The 13,489-nt window shown below is 43.0% G+C and overlaps 1 protein-coding gene across 2 annotated transcripts in view; it reads left to right on the plus strand.

Moving 5' to 3' along the window:
• The first annotated feature begins 697 nt into the window (after positions 1–697).
• zbtb7c (zinc finger and BTB domain containing 7C) overlaps positions 698–13,489 on the plus strand; it is a 23,749-nt gene continuing 10,957 nt past the window's right edge. Inside the window, exons 1-2 of one of the 2 annotated variants that reach the window (XM_086187121.1) lie at positions 698–818; positions 2,276–2,399. The gene's annotated coding sequence lies outside the window, so the exon portion shown is untranslated. The remainder of the gene's footprint in view (positions 819–2,275; positions 2,400–13,489) is intronic. The other variant, XM_086187119.1, reaches the window with a different exon arrangement.

A 13,489-nucleotide genomic window follows, 5' to 3' on the forward strand; every position in this document is an offset into this window, starting at 1 on the left:
TTCCCATTATGCTACATTACGGGTTTCGCAGCAGCACAATAGTACCAGGTACAAGCTGGTACAGTAAAGCACACACCCAAATACACTCAGATACTGTCACCAACTTGCTATCTTGCTTCCTTTCTTCCACTCCTTTCACCTCTCGCCTGATATGACTTTTGTTTGACACCTGATATAAACCCCTCTAGCTCCTGTTTGGCACAGGCAAAGATCCACCCACTGGTTCAGCCCTGCGTTAAATTACTGCAACCTCGTCCTCATCCCCCCCCCCCCCCCGATACTGTTTTTTTAAACCTCACACAGGCGTCCAGCTACACATCAGCCTCAGTTTGGTGTTGTTATTACATGCTTTCAGTGTGTTGTTTGCAGGCTTTTGCTCTAAAGGCCTTAGCACAGCCTCGTATCCAGTCTGCCACTCTCGTCCGGGCCCAATACTCCAACCATAACCACAGCTCACGAGCGGGTTTTTAGGCTTGGCCTGTGAGCGCAAGTGTGTGTCACTCCCCTCCCCTAAGCACAGGTGGACTTGTAGGGAGCGCAGCCAAATACTTTTGGTTTAGAGGGAGGGAGGGGTGTTGGCTGAGGCTGGTGGGTGTAGCAGTTTTTGTTTTGTTGTGTTTCTTAGATAACCGTTTTGTGGAACGGTACCTTTTCACTCCCCCAAATCACTGACACACCTTCAGAGCAAATTTGAGCTTCTCGATCTCACTCACTCTCACTTTCACAAGTCTGCCAGTGCTGAGACAGTGTTGAGTTTCCTGACAGGGACTCAGTGCATGACAGAGAGGCACTGAAATCACGACTTCTCCTCTTAAAAGGTCAGTAGTCTCACTCTCTCTTTCACTCTCTTTTCTTTTTTCCCCTGTGTTGCAACACTCTTTGCAGTATCCAAAAAGAAAAAAAAAGCATAATGAGGCTCTTATTTTTCGGTGTTTGAAAAGCATGCAAACTCTGTCTGCTACCCACTGAGCACCAGAATCAGCCTAAAGGATGGGTGACCTTTTGAAGAATAGCCTTTCTTTGTGCGTGTGCAAATTGGTCCACTTGTCAAACTTTTTGTAAGAGGACAGTTTAAATGGATGACAGATTGTAGTTATCAGTGTTTTCCAGAAAAGTTCTAATGTTTTTCTAACAAAGGATGTGCACAAATTAAAAGCTCCCCCTTCAAATAACAGCTGCACACTGAGGAGGAGGCAGGGGACCCATGACAAAGCTGGAGCAGATTGAAAGATTGATAGCCGTTATTTTTCTGAGATTGTAATCCAGAATTCCAAGATTAATTGGAATGCACTGACAGACTATGTCACATTGCTAATGAATATTGCTGCTTGGAACCAGGATTAGATTTTGTCCACTAGAAGTTTAACAAGGTGAAACAAAGTTAGCAGTCATGCTATAACAGTTTAACAGTCAATTGACCACAAAAACGACACGTTCAAAAATGTGCTCCCCAGAAATAAAGGCGTGAATACACAGTGATGTTTTTTTTTTCCATTTTGGCGTGGTTCACGAACAACATCAGATTTTATGATGTGCTAATACAGTTAAGTTTGCATCATTAGATGCTGGACTTAAACACCTCTTCCCTGCTGCAAAGACCCATGTTGGTTTGTTCTGATGGTCAACCCATTCGCTCCACAACTCCCGTTTTAACAGTAGCAACCACAATGATTTCTGTGGCACCACCATGTAATTTTAACGCGTTACTTGCTGCCACCACCATGCAATGCAGACTTAAGACATCAGGGGCACATAAACATATTTTTTGTGCTTTCATCCTAATAAATGTGGGCCATGAAATGTACATATTTCATTATTTATTTATTTATGTACATTGTTTAGTTTGACCCCCATTTCAACTTTAATTCCACCTTGACTGACCAAACCAAAGAGAGAGACAGATATGAGCAGGAAGAATGAGGATGAGCTAACTTAGCTTTAGCTGAAGAAACCGGCCTCCCAGGAGTTTTTGCTCACTAGCTCGGACTGTGTTCGCCCGAGGCCTCCAAATCACTCCAACCACTCCTGACGATCAGATACTGATCTTGTCTTGTTCTTTGTTGTTCTGTCATTCTTTACCACTGAGTCACTACGCACTATATAATCATGATTTCGAATATTTCCTGCATTTTTCTGTCAGGTAGAATGACGTAGAGACTCTAATCCAAACTGTTTCACAGTAATTAGCAGCTATAACTTTAAAACTGTATGTCGTGTAAAATTGCCAGTTGGGTTAAGAAATCTGCAGACACAAATTCAGTTTTTTTTTCTGCAGGTGAACTGTACCGATGACAATGTCGTGTTTTCAACAAAAGAATAACAACTTGTGAAAATGAAAAAGAAGAGAATTAGTTCCATTTCCTGCAAATATACTGAATAGGACATCGTACAGGAGTCAGGTAATAATGGAACTGAATGTGCACTTAGTGTCAAAAACCTTGAAATAGATTAACTTATTACAACTCCAAGATTACTGTGCTAGAGTTTTTGTATATGTACACAAATGCAAAGTATTATTGCAAGTGAAGTTTTGACTCCTATAAGCCCAAGCCATCGTCTTCTCTGGGCATCTGTTGGTAAAATAAATATTCAGGCAGAAATAGGATCCTTCTTTTTGGTGTGTTCAAATGTGTATTACTCACTATAGTAGCACTTACAATGATTGACACTAAGTGTTACTTTTCAAAAGGCACCAAAACCATGCATGTAACCTAAACCGTTCAAGAACAGCATTCTGTTTACTGTGGGCGACGGCTGAGATCAGCTTTTTCGGGTAATTTTACCGGTACTTACAGAAATGGTTGTGTGTAAAATCCTTTGACCACAAACAATCATCAGCCTTTGTCATTAATCAAAAAACAAACAGAAACTCAAATGCTGTCTCTGTTTTGATAGATGCCAACAGCTGCATGCGCCATGGACACAGAATGCTCCAGACTGTACCACTGGTGTCTGCGTGGTACACGCGCACGCCGTAGCTTGGCGTCCACAGGAAGACATTTTCTGCACATTTCAGATCAAGTGAAAATAATAATGGGTTGTGGGTTGCGACGAACCTCCTCATGGCAAACTCCTCGTCAAAGTTGGCATCCGTATTGATTTACTTGCACAATTGTGTTGTGTTGACAAGTCCATGCAGTCACAGTACACAGCTGACCACACAGACGCTCCGCTTCTATGCCCGAATGACAAAATTGATCATATGTGGTACGTTTTGATGCGAAAGTATAACTCATAAAGGGATAGTTCACCTGAGGATAAAAATTCTGTCAGCATTTACTCAGCGAGATTATCGAAGGTGCAGTAATCTCCAAAACAGCTGAAGAAGAAAACACCACTGACGCCATGGTTTTAGGCTCACGAAAAACGTCAGGCCTCAGGGGTGATTTTCAAAACAAATTGGCATGTGGGGGATTCAAGTGAGTAGATAATGACTGAATTTTCGTTTTAAGGTGAACTATCCCGTTAAGGCATTGTTTTTAAGGATGACACCTTTTAAAAACATTGGTTTCAACCTTTTTGGGCTTGCGCTGACATTCATGTGTGGCCTCTGCAAAGCGTGCAACTAAACTTTTTGCCCCTCTTCCCATGCTGTCAGTCCATTTGAGGCCAGCTTTTTTTTTTTTTTTTTTTTTACAGTTTAAGTTTATAAAATAGGTCAATGATCCTACTTTCCATAAATCTAACCCCAAAACCCTTGAAAATATATGTATTTGTACAGATTTAGTTTTTGGATCGTTTGCTTGTCCAGTTGCTTGAGATGTTGTTACTCAGATTTATGTGTAATTGGCCAAATCGCTGATTCTAGGGATAGCATGAAGGCATCAGAGTAAGACAGGAAACGGCAGTTTAAGTGGTTCGAGAGCTCACCGTGGGGGTTAGATGGAGATAAAGTCATGTACCACACCTTCTCTGGTCACACACCCAAACTTAGAGCCCTTTGTGTGCCTCTATGTATCTCCAGGATTATTTGAATTGACCCTGATCCTTGCTAGTCCTTTGTTGAAGAGCTTCTCTTCTATCGGTGTGTCAAACAAACATCACCTGAGGCATGTTTCATTCATGCTTGCGCAATCAAGACACAGTGTTGGTAAGTGCGTCTATTGGAAAATGCCTTTATATTTATCCAAAAAAAAAATTTGAATCTAAGTGAGCTTGTAAGAGAACTTGAGTGAGAGAAAGAGGTGAAGATGCAGTGTGTTCATTATAAGACTGACATGAGTCCACACGCCTTCCTCCCACATGACAGTGTGTGGGCATGCCTGTGTAGCATCGTTTACAGAGAGATACACGATCTGATCTTAACCTCCCATGACACAGATGTCATCTTGTCACAGTTGTCCCAGAAAACCTCCTCAGTGTTTTCAGAGAAGACAGAATCTGATTTTTTTGCCACAGTGTCACCTCGTAGTATCGCCTCCAAAACCCAGCTTGTGTTCAGGTGTTTGTATGTCTATAATGGCAGATGAAGCGTTTATGTGTGCATGTCCGCCCTCCTCCGTAGGATTGAAGTCCAGGTTTTGTTGTGTGGAGTTAGGATGGGTGAGTAAGCCACCCCTCACAGATGAATAGAGGATGGGAGGAGGCTTGAAGAGGCTGTCGTGGGTGGGAGGCCCGAGCCCTGCCAAAAAAGCTCCTTCTGTGGGATTTGTGTACTTTTGCATTCCTCACGAAACACAGCGCCTGGCTCAAACGACAAAGCAGCCAGGGAGGCAGGCACTCGTACTCCCAGAGGTCGGCTCCATCGCTCCTTTTTCTGCTTTTCAATTTATATTCTTTCCATTTAAAAATTTCTCAATTTCCTCCACACTTCCCCTGCTGTCAGGCTGCTGCTGCTTTTCATCACTTTTCAGTATTTTTCGTTAATAAACAGCTTGATTATGTTCACATATTTTAACAAGTAGGTCACCTGCATGGAAGCATACCCTTCAGCCTCCACCTTTGATAAAAAGCACGCAGCCAGACATACAGCATGACTATATTTGAAAGTATTTAAAATAATTATGATATTTGCATGATATTACCCAAGATGAAAAACGATTTACAGCAATATTCCTTTTGAGGAGGACGTTTCAGTTTAGCTTTACAGCTCAAGTTTCTCAGACACATTGTTTTTACTCAGTGAATCACAACAGTTTACCTGAAAACAATAGCTTCAAAATCATTTTTATCTGACAGTGACTTTGACGACGCAGGTTGGGGGTTGCCTTGTTCCCTCAGAGTACACTAAATGCATGTTTGTACACTTGCATTGGAGGGTGTGATCACCCATGAAAGTTGTTACATATGGACTGACCCGAACTAGGATCTTTCCTTTTTGAACACAAACATGTTGCTTTGTGCAAAAACCTGACCAGACACATCACGAAACGTTAATTTTCAAATTTCTCATGGACTTCGAAGCCTGACTGATTGACTGCCATCAAGATCTGCAAACATCCACCTCTGCTCGACAGTGCGACAAAATGTAATGGGTTCTTCTCTCGCCCATCTCTCAACCATCCACCATGCTTGGTGAAATTATGCGCCATAATTTTTGCGTAGGGGCAGCATGGCTCAGAGGTAGAGTGGCTGTCTAGCAGCCGAAGGGTCGCTTATTTGATCCTCACCACCCCCGGTGACCACGTCGAAGTATCCTTGATCAAGATACTGAACTCCTGATGGCCCAATGATGGACTGGCAACCAGTCCAGGGTGAACCCCGCCTCTCACCCAGTGTCGGCTGGGATAGGCTCCAGCCCCCCCCCCCCCCCCCCCCCCCACGGCCCTTAATGGATAAGAGGTATAGAAAATGGATGGAATTTTTGTGTAATCCTGCGAACAGAAAGTCAGACAGACCACCGACATCATTAAGTCCACATCGTTCCAGTTCTTCAAACTGGTGTCATGTCAAAGTCTTTGAAGATCACGCAACATTCGTTGCTCAGGTATCGAGAAAAAAATGTTACACCAGCGTCATGTAATCACCATTTCTGACTCCAGAGGCCGCTATTGCCACATTACATTACATTTATTTGCGTAGCTTTTATAACGATTTAAAAACAAACAAACTGAAAACTCTATTCAAATCAAATATTGTAGGAAATGTCTCTTATGCCCTGTTCCCACTGGTCAAAAACAAAATGCTAACTCCTGCTGATATTTGTATTTTGTCTGCAATCGGAAAGAGGTTTGCAGGGATGATTGCAGTCATTTGTAACCCACTGCTGGAACTTCTGATCTCTAACCCACATACAGTAGGGCCAGTAATCAGGGCTAAGTTATCAACATTTTACTAACAACTCCTCATTTACTCGCAAATTGAGTGCTATTAATCGTCTTTACAATCCTATGTAAAGCAGTGGGAAAGCGGTAGCGTTTCCCTGCACGGTTGTGTTAATGAGAGAAGGATTTATCTTAGAGTGATAACTGCAGTTTTCAGTGTATTTGTCTAAGTGGTCATGGGTGTTTTCTGTGATAGAAAACCTGCTACTGTATCCTTTGTTTCCAACCTAACCTTAATTAATGTCTAGTGTAAAGAGACATGATTCCCAGCTTCGCAATCAGGCAAAATGGTCACCTCATAATAAAAACAGAAAAAAAAAACCGCTTTGTAAAACTGCTCTTGAATGTCATTCAGTATCCTGCGGTTAGATGAAGAAAGAAGAAAAAAACCCAGCACGATTTCATAATGTCTAAAAGAAAGATCTGGGTTGAATAAGTGGGTCCACCCACCTGTGTGTGAGAGGCAGTGAGAGAGAAAGCAGGGCTGGATGGCAGTTTTAGAGACATGAGTGTGTGGGTTAGGCTAGCTGGCCTGCTTATGCTATCTAATCACTGGGAGAGAAAGGAGAGCAGCATGCCTTGATCCACCCACCCACCCCAGACAAACAGCAGTTAGCCTGCTGAGTACTAGATGTGGTCAGCTGCAGCTCGGGGGTGAACGGAGGGGTGGGGATTGGTGGGTGGGGTGACAGAGTCTACAGGTAACAGACATACAGCGCAATTATGTCTCATTCTTTGCTGGGAAGAAAGAGAGATCTGTCAGACTGGAAGTTACAGTGGGTCACGACTGTATGGGAGAGTGAAAGAGTGTGTTAGCACACTAATTGGTGAGCAAGCTGGCTGTAATCCAGTGAGTTTTCAGGTAATAATGAAACCAATTAAAGTTCACCGACTGATTTTTGGTGTTGCTAATTAACCGAGTTTGTTTTAACCTCAGGCTAATCTACCAAAAGAAGTATTGGATTCACTGCACGACACAGGCAAGTACACAGGTCAGCTAACAAAAACACACAAAATCTTCTCTTTTAGCTGATTTAGGTAAAAAAAAAACATTTGGTACCTGTGTGATACCAGCGTAGGTGGTTATGAGTCCAAAAATAGTTGACCTGCGCATCACACTTGAATGTGGTCTGCCACCTTGTGTGTGTGTGTGTGTGTGTGTGTGTGTGTGTGTGTGTGTGTGTGTGTGTTTGTCATGACAGGCATCTGTCTCCCCTGCCCTGCAGCCTGACTGGTTTTAATTAGGAGGTGCCAGAGTGCCCGAGGGCTCTCCCGCTGACACACACACATACACAAACATGCATACACACACACTACCTGAGGGCAGACAGAGGCTGTCCCACCAAGGCTGGTCTCCCTCTCGTTAACACTATAAGGAGTTGTCCTCATTCACCCCATGACCCCTATGACAGAGACACACAAGCATTCACACCAAGCCAATCAAGTCAGCGCGGTATGAAATGTATTCAGACGAGGAAGTTGGGAGGTTCAACATATTTGTTTGCAGTTTCAAGTCCTCGATACATTTTCATATTTTAGTGGCATTAAATATTAAAAAAAAATCATTTTGTTATCAGCAAAAATCATTGCAGATATTCTTGGTTCCATTTTCTTTTCACTAAACATATCTACAGTAATACTCTTTATTTGTACCTGAACCTCTCTTCTTGACAAGCTTCCGATACAGCGGTGCAGGAATGAGCCCTAAAATCCAAAAGTGAGCGTCAGGTTCCCTCATCTCAAAGCCAACAGGTTTTCAGTTGAAGTCCCTGTTGTATAGCATAAGATGTTTTTAACATCAACAAGTATGCCAGTAAAATTATGAATGTCAAAATTTTTATAGGCCTTGAAAAACGTCGGTTGCTAACAGGGAGCTAAATAAGACCGCAGAGGGACTTAAAGTTCTTCTCACAGAAAACAGAAAAAGTGCAAAGTGAGTTGTAGGGATTTGTTGAAGAAATGCGTGTGTTGTGCCATTCATTCATAGCATGATCTGAGCTTTAATTACCACGATTGCCTTTGCGCTTCAAAAATCATAAAAGTGATGTTCATCTGTGGAGACTTGACTTTCTGAAAAAACAACAACAACAACAAAAAAAACCTCTCAACTGATTGGCTTTTGGTCAAGGGAACCTGAGGCAATGCTAACTCCTTGGCCTAGAATACGTCATTCCTGCAACATGTTATAGTGATAGTGATGCTTAAAAAGAAGACAACAAAAAAAGGGAAAAGTTTAAGTCCAATCAGTCAGGTCAGGAGAAAGTGAACGCCCTCACCTCATTCACCACGATGACATGCTCCAAGGTGAGTTCTGATAACCTCACTGCAATGACAGATGGGTGTGTGAGTGTGTGTCATGTGCAGTTGTTCATCTGTGATTTAGTGCAGCAGAGTGATTGATTGTCTGTATGAAGCTACAGTAGGTTTGCACCGATGCCCGCCTCCCTTTGTGTTAAAGCAACATTGCATCTAAGTGTGTGTGCGTGTGTCCCTGTCCTTGGACTCATGGAGGCAGGGGGCGTAGACCTGGGAGGCTGCGGTACTGATATATCTCTGGACCGTGGGGGGAGGACTGCCTCCCTTTCCTGCCTCTCCCACATCAGGCCACACCTGGCCTCAGAGACAGCAGGGTAAAGGGCATAAGTCGTGCTGATTGTATTCATCTGTCAGTACAGTTTATTATTCCAGGAAAACTGCTTAGTAGCTCCCTGGTAGTTTCTATTACTTTTCCATTCACATATTAATACATAAGTTGTGAACCTACAGTTTATCTGTGAGCTGTTCAACCACAACTCAAGATTTAAATGAAACTTCCCTTTGTTTTACCAGGGAAAGGAATTATCTGATAGTTCAAACCACACACCAGTTTATCAGAAATGATGAGACGTCACCCAGATACGGTTATTGTTTATCCATTACTCATCTCATTAGCTCTAAGAAGAAGTTTTGTTTTGGTTTTTTCCCCATCTGGATAACTTATTGATCGATCTAGAATTCGTAATCAAGCTACTGGCATTCTTGTCCCTTGAAGTTACTAAAAACTGAAGGTGAATAGCAGCAAAACTGTACAAACTGTCTTCATCAAGAAGTCATACATGGGTGTGACAATGAATTCAAAACATCTGAGGGTGAGTCGCCGATAAAGACACGGTATTCAGGTGAAGCATCACTTTAAAGAATGTATAGGGGCGACCTGGAAATAACAAGAGCCTTTCAATGATGAATGAGTGAATGATACGGCCCTTCTGCTGATTTTAACGCTGAAACATCTCAACAACCACCGGGTGAACATCTTAGCATGCAAATACAGGTGACACGACAAAAGAAGGAAACACACAGACTGCTCTCCTCGACGTGAGAGCTGAGCTGTTAGCATGCCGACGGGTTCTGTCAGAGAGACCCGCCAGTGTCACATGGCCATTACTCAAAGCTTAGCAACACCCTTGGCAGCAACATGTTGATTGATTGACACGTATACTGAATTTGATTGTCAGACTTATTCTTTTTTAATTTACTTTCCAGACACTTTCAATTAATATCCAGAGAGTTATAGTTGAGTGTTTATCACTACTTACACTCAATACCCATCCATCCATTTTCATATCAGCTATCCGGTAAGGGTCGCCGGGGGCTGGAGCCTATCCCAGCTGACATCGGGCCAGAGGCGGGGTTCACCCTGGACGGGTCACCAGTCTGTTGCAGGGCCATCAGGAGCAATTAGGGGCTCAGTATCTTGCTCAAGCATGCTTGGACATGATCACCGGGGGAAGTGAGGATTGATCCAGTGACCCTTCGGCTGCTAGACAACTACTCTACCTCTGAGTCATGCTGCCAATAACACACAAAAAGTCAATTTATCACTTTACAAAGAGTGTTTCAAAAAACAAACAAACTCACCAAAACCTGAATTCATGGCAAAGCTGATGAATAGGTTGACCTCATGTCGCGGCACGTGAGGGTGCTGATTCTAATCCTCTTCCTTTTATGGCATAGGGATGGATTGTATGTAGCCTCTCAGATCAGCTGGTGTGCTACTCACAGGGAGTGGCTAGCTGATGTAGTTCTGTGTATGGAAGCACGCCGTACTGGACAAAATGAGGAGAAAGATCCTTGAGTTTGAATAGGGGCTCAGGGTTATGTGTGAACATATAAGTGTGCAGGAATTTTTATTCAGTCATCAGGGATTGGAAGCTGTGATTGATGGTGTGTGTGTGTGTGTGTGTGTGTGTGTGTGTGTGTGTGTGTGAGAGAGAGAGAGAGAGAGCTCTACCTGACCATCTAGCATTAAGGAGTAGGGGGTCGTCATCTTAAAGGGGATGACTTGATGAAGATTGCAGCTTTAGTGATAGCCATGCTGAATCAGAGCCTCCGTGATACCAACTTTATGTAATGAAGCTTCACACCTCATCCTCCCTGCCAATCTGCTGCCCTGATTCTTGCTGGGCACAGCAGGTGGCAGTAAACAGGTACGTTGAGAAGCCAGACAGACAAAACAAGTGACTCTCAGCTCCTTGAATCCTCATGTCTTGTGGCTCAGACTCAGAGACAAGAATCCCCTCTCTTCAATGCAGCCTCACATAAAACATGAATGGTGGAAATGAGCTTCCTACCAAAACCACAATATAGACCATGAAGATGTTCTGCCCCTCTGATACAACCCAAACATCCATTTTCCGCTTATCCGTTAAAGGTCACGTGGGGGTGCGGGGCTGGAGTCTATCCCAGCTGACATTGGGTGAGAGGCGGGGTTCACCCTGGACGGGTCGCCAGTCCATCACAGGGCCATCAGGAGCAATTAGGGGCTCAGTATCTTGCTCAAGGATGCTTGGACATGGTCACTGGGGGAAGTGAGGATTGAACCAGCGACCCTTTGTTTGCTAGATGCCCACTCTACCTTTGAGCCATGCCGCCCCCACAACCCAAACATTTTTCCTAAATTAGCTTCCTACTAGCGGCAGGAGATATGCCCTTCATCACTGTTCAAAAAAGAGTTTTATGATGAATTGATGTTCAGGTTTAGGTCTGTTTAGGTTTACTCACCTATTAGGGTCCGCTTGTCCTGGGTTCATTAAAGTTAGACAACCTTTGATGTCATAATTACAACTAGAAAGTACTAAAAGAGTGTATTCCTCCACAAAGCGGGCTACGTGGATAAAGAGCGTATTCTTCCTGTTTTACAAAGACTCAAAGAATTTGATCAGAATTCATCTTTGACATCTTTAGAAAAATATAGCATTTTCACAATCCTGGATGTACATTTTGAATCAGATCACCCCCCCCCCCCCCCCCCGTAAGATTTAATCAAGTTCTGTCTGTTAGCTTTGGAGTTACCCTGCTAACTAACAAACAAAAAAAAACAGACAGACACACGCCAGTGATCGTTTTACATTATAATCAAAAGCAGGCGGTTTAGGTTACAAGACAATTGTGGTCTTCTCAAAAGTCCTGACAAGCAGTTTGTCATGTGAAAGTTATGCTTTGAAACAAGAAACAAGCAGCGATGTCCCACTGCGAAGTCAAATGTTTTGTTGACTCATCCATGCATCCCGACCTCCTCCCTACGTGGATTTCCTCCTTTGCTGCAGTTATAATTACTATGGTCACTAGAGGGCATCACTTAAACTTAAATATAGGTGGTTTTGGGGTGTTTACGACCTATCCGGCCATTTTTGGGGAGGACAGTCTCAATACAAAGCCCGGTGATTATGCTGCAGAAATATAGAGTCTCAACCACCAAGATAGTTTTTTGCTCTTATAAGACCGCAGTTAATTCTTCTCTGTATAAACAGCATATGTGATTAAGTGAAATAACACGTGAGCTGGGCTGAGACACCTGAAAGTTCACCACAAAAAAAAAAAAACAACAACTTTGAGCAAATGATTTCCCACAGTGAGGGACTACAGCATTAAGACTGGTCTGTGTCAATCATGACCTTCAACAGTAGAGTTTATAACAAAGCCCTCTACACAGGTACCACTTACACTTTGTCGCTATGACGGCAGCAACGAGTTTAGAATAGATAGTCGATCTTATAGGAGGATAGATTCTGTTTTTCTGGTTGTCTGGCTGGTCTGTTAGCAGTTAGTGGCTAACCTTGTTTATATATACTAGATGCCAATGTGAGTTGGCCTCAGCTCTCACCCTGTACAAAACAGTGTAAACCACCGGGGCATGGGCTATGGTTTGCTTTGGTCCATGTTTTCTCCAGGGGGAAGTGGGCATAGCAGTCTCATGTTTACTTGTTTGCACAAGTTGACTCGACACAATTTGTCTGCTTTCACAGTTGGTTGTTGGTTGCTTGTGGATGGTTAGAAATATTTTAGTCAAATAGCAGCTTGGAAACCACTAAGATAACAATGGCTCTCTGCCTGTTCTACCTTTATGAATGAGACAAATTACTATGATTTGTTCTTTAGTGCCTCGTACAAGGACGGAAGAGCTTCACAGCATCTGTTTTTTTCTATTTGTGAGCAGGATCATGTAAAAACTGTGCAGACGATTTTCACCAAACTTGATGGAGAGGTGAGGCTTGGGACGCAGAGGGACTCTTTTAGCTTTGGGGTAGATCCGTTCATCCATGCATCCATTTTCTATAGTCCTTTAAGAGTTGCCAGGGTGCTGGAGCCTATCCCAGCTGACATGGGCGAGAAGCGGGGTTCTCCCTGGACAGGTCGCCAGTCCGTCACAGGGCCATCAGGAGCAGTTAGGGGCTCAGTATCTTACGCAAGTATACTTTGACATGGTTACCGGGGGAAGTGTGGATCGAACCAGCGACCCTTCACTTGCTAGACGACCACGCTACCTCCAAGCCATGCCGCCCCCAGATCTGTTCAACAGAGCCAATTTATGTCAGACCACTTCTTTACACACCATCAGTTGTTTATGAAGAAGAAAATATGAAATTATGCAGGTAAACACAATGTAAAAAATATGTAAATATTTAATTAATCTGCATTTCCAAACATATTATGTAAATAAATACGTTAGTCTTTCGAACGGACAATTTTACATGTATATTTCTGTATAATATCATATAAACTTGCCTTATACAGATAATATCGGAAAAGCCGGTTATCAGAAAGTCCAACATAGTGCATCCCCAGTGGAAAGAATATTTAGTTTAATGATGTCAAACAGGAAATTGTTCCCATATTTAATAGCTTTTTAAGATCCTGTGAATGTCATAGTAAATATCTGTGAAAACAGAGGAAACACTGCATCTCAC

Source organism: Aulostomus chinensis, chromosome 19, assembly GCF_037954235.1.
Source record: "Aulostomus chinensis isolate RoL2024-O1b breed Wild chromosome 19, RoL_Achi_v1.0, whole genome shotgun sequence".
Lineage (NCBI taxonomy): Eukaryota > Metazoa > Chordata > Actinopteri > Syngnathiformes > Aulostomidae > Aulostomus > Aulostomus chinensis.